At 36.4% G+C, this 3966-nt stretch overlaps 1 non-coding gene across 1 annotated transcript; it reads left to right on the top strand.

The window, feature by feature from the left end:
• The first annotated feature begins 2225 nt into the window (after positions 1-2225).
• Positions 2226-2331, top strand: LOC122025848. Its single transcript, XR_006123873.1, has one exon. It is a non-coding gene; the product is annotated as a small nucleolar RNA R71 (small nucleolar RNA).
• Positions 2332-3966: the final 1635 nt, after the last annotated feature.

Here is a 3966-nt window from a genome sequence, read left to right as displayed (position 1 = left end):
ACACTTAGTTACATCGTTAGATAATAACAAACCTAACTTAACTTACTTTGTCATTCATCAAAATCTGAGTTAGACCGTTAGTGCAACCTGCACCAACACTAGTCTCTTTCCCTCTCGACTTGCTTCATAGAGCCGTGTGAGGACACACGGCCGACTCTTTCAGTTGTGTAAGGGTTGATTTTTATCCATTTTAACTTTGTCGGTACCTGTACGTCCATGAGACGATTATGGCTAGCTTGTGGAAGCTACACAAAACTTGAAAACAAAATTATAAATGGCTAAGACATACTAGAAATAAAATTGGAAATTGAATTAAAAAGAAAAGAAACCCTTGTGTTACCTCTAAAGAAGCATTTATTTTAGGTCTTTAGCTTGAACCCGGCTTTGTTGATAAGGATTATACCCTTTAAGGCATGGCTTCCCCTCCTAAGGTTGATGATTTAGATTTTTCCTTCATTCTTGCCCTACTAGGCCAGATGTATTTTTCATTTTTAATTGAGGGTGTTCTCCTAATTCTTGTCGAATCATGTACTACATCCGACGACCTCTCATAATGATGGAAGTTCTATTCCTTAGTTTTGTAGGTGTCTGCCCTGCTGTAATTGCTTAGAAAAAAGAGACATAGTTAGGAGATTTAGATGAATCAAATTTTAACCTTTACCTATTATCAGAGATAGCTTATAGTTTTTAATATCAATAATAGTTTGGGTCGTAGCAAGGAAGGGTCTTCACAAGATAATTGGGATTTTGGGATCCTCCTCCATGTCTAGACAATAAAGTCAGTGGGTATAATACAACCATCCACCTATACCGGCACGTGTTTGACAATCCATAGAGTACCTGCATGAATGATCAGTTAGCTATAGTACCATGGTAGTATGTTTAATGTTTTTAGGCCTCACTTATTACAAATAAATATGGAATGAGGTTAACACTCGCCCCAAATAATAAAAATCTTTATCTATAAATGCAATTCCTATAATGTAGGGAATTGAAAAACTTCCTAGATCTTGAAGTTTTTGGGGGAACGGAGTTCATGAATAGAGCGTTGCACTCCCCTGTTAATGCCACAATCTCAAACTCTTCTTTCTTCCTTCAATTGGACATGATCTCCTTCAAAAATTTGGCGCACTTTGGCATTTGGTGAAGAGCATCAATCAGAGGAACCTTAATGCAAAGCTCTTTGACCTTTTCAAAAAATCGGCCAAACTCTTCATCTTTCTTAATAATGGAAAGTCTTTGAAGGAAAGGGATTGGTTGATTCTAAATTTTAGATAGAGGAAGCTCTTCAACCTTCTCGGTACTTTCCTTATCATCTTGAGTTTCAACTTTGTTAGGTGAGGGAGGAGAGAGCTCTCCTTGAGTGTCAATCCCTTTAGAGCAGTCACCTGGGGATCTCCTAAGGTCCGTCTTCTTTGAAGTTCAATTCTGTTATAGTGTTCAACTAGATTCACAATAGGCTTGCCTGGAAATACTCCTGGTGCTATAGAAAAAGATGAGGCTATCTGGGTAATTTGGCTATCTTGAACTTTTGATGATTTTCAGTATTGTCCATTCTTTGAGTAAGCTGCTTGATATCATTTTTTATTTCCATTTGAGCTGCATGGACTTCTTCAAGTAACTTCTCTAATCGGGATAGTTGATAGCCTTGTTGTTGTGGTTATTGCTGTTGATAGCTTTGTTGTTGTCCCAGTTGGTAGCTTGTCTTTGATTAATGGGTTGACCATGATCTTGATTGTTTTTGCAAGAAAAATTTGAGTGGTTCCTACAACTCAGATTGTATGTGTTTGAGTACGGATTATTTTACCTTGGATTGAAGCTTGCTATGGTGTAATATTGCTCAAATTGTTCAATATGAGAAGAAATAGAGGCAAGCTTCTTATGCATACTTTATACTACTACAATAATCATAGATTCCTACAATGACATTCACCGAACCGGTCCCCATTGACTTGAGCTTCTTTGATAATGCATCAACTTTTGCTGACATAAGTGTAAGTGCATCCACATCAAATTTGCCCGACGACTTTATTGGATTTCCAGGGGAAAAGCCTCCGCTTCATTCTGATGCCCATTGGTGATGATTTAGTATCACACTCTAGATAATTTCCTCGACTTCATCTAACCCTTTGTTCATTAGCGCCCCTTCTGCTGCAGAGTCTAGGGACAGTTTTGTATGATAATGGATGACATTATAAAATGTGTGAATAACTAACTATTTTTCCAACCCATGATGGGGGCAAAGTTTGAACATATTCTTGAATCTATCCCAAGCTTCATATAGAGATTCTAAGTTAGCTTGTCTAAAACTAGAAATCAAATTATGCATGTGTGCGATTTTGCTTGGAGGATAGAATTTGTCCAAGAATACTTGTTCACACTATTCCCATGATGTGATACTATCGGCGGGCAAAGAAGTGAGTCATTGCTTGGCTCTTTCTCTTAGAGAAACCTGAATAGCATTAATCTTATTGCTTCCGCTGGAACTCCATTCATTTTCATCATACTACATATTTTATAAAAGACTTCTAAGTGTTGGTTTGGGTCTTCATGTGGTATGCCTCCAAATTAATTTTATTAAACCATCGTGATCATCGCAGGCTTAATCTCAAAAGTATTGGTTTCAATAGGTAGTCTGGTAATGCTAGATTGAAGCCCGAGTGCATGAGGTGTTGCGTGATCTTTAAGAGGCTTGTTCGCCATTTGAGAAATTTCTTGTTCTTCTTGTTATCTCTGCAGATTTCTTCTTCTTTAGAATGTTCTATCTATCTTAGGATCAAGTGGTAATAAATCCCTGTAAGATTAAATCTTCACATGCAAGAACAAGGTTACAAGAATTCCTATTGCAGAATCTATCGGTAGAAAGAAATAGGATTTTCAATTTTAGAAGTAAGAATCAAAGTGATGGAAATTCAAAATGCAAAATTAAAATTGCAAAAGGGAAATTACAGAAATAGAAGTAAATGCAAGATATATCTACAGAAATAGAATTGTAGAAATATTTACAATATAAAAAAGAAAACAAACTTAGACTAACTTAAGTGATTATCAACCAATGTTATAAGCACAACCCCCGACAACAGCGTCATAAACTTAGTGTGCTAGCCCGCAAGTGTACTAGTGTCATTAATTAATAAAATATTATCGATTCCATGAGAATTGGTTATAAATACTAGTGATTATTCATGGCAAATTAGATAAGCTATCAATGGCTGAGAGTCACACACTAAGTAAAGAGAAGTAAGATTAAGAAAGAGGAAGAGAGAGAAAGTGTTGAGGACCTTGGTTTTGGAGATGTTTTAGAAGTTTGGTTTCATTGTGATATTAATCAATGTATCATGGATCACCTATTGCCTACCCTCTATTCCTAAGCACTTGTAGGAAGCTAAATTCATTACCGACTCTTCCCCGCGGAGGTCGAACCGGAATGCTATGTTGATCCCAATCCTATGGTATCAAGTGGAAGTGATTCTTATGAAGTCCGGTAACGGGATACCCCTGTCACTGGGCTCCTCGATCATAAATCACAAGAACACATTAACACACAATAATTATAGAGATAGAAATAATAATTAGGTCCAATTCCTTATTTCCTTATGGAGAATTGCTTTTCCTTTCAAGGTAATGCTCTATACGTCCAGAAATGGGATACCCTTGTCACTAGGGCACCTCAGTCATACAATCTAGGGCACTCCCTCTACGGGATTAATAATTCTACACAAACATTCAATTAAACATGTGAATTAATCTCAAACACAATACATACACATAAGATTAAGTAGATACAAGGTATAGAAATGTCATATAGATAGAAAATTGGTAAATCTATGAGTTCTTAAATCAATTTACATCACAATTACTTCCTTAATCCTAGAATAATAGATGTACTCCATGACACAGAGGAAAGAATCCAAAGACATTAAAATTAAAAGAATCAAAACCCAAACTAGAAGAAGAAGGGAGAAG

Source organism: Zingiber officinale, chromosome 9B (genome assembly GCF_018446385.1).
Source record: "Zingiber officinale cultivar Zhangliang chromosome 9B, Zo_v1.1, whole genome shotgun sequence".
Taxonomy (NCBI): Eukaryota; Viridiplantae; Streptophyta; class Magnoliopsida; order Zingiberales; family Zingiberaceae; genus Zingiber; species Zingiber officinale.
The sequence above is the reverse complement of the archived record's forward strand: the minus strand, read 5'-3'. Positions and strand labels throughout refer to the sequence as shown.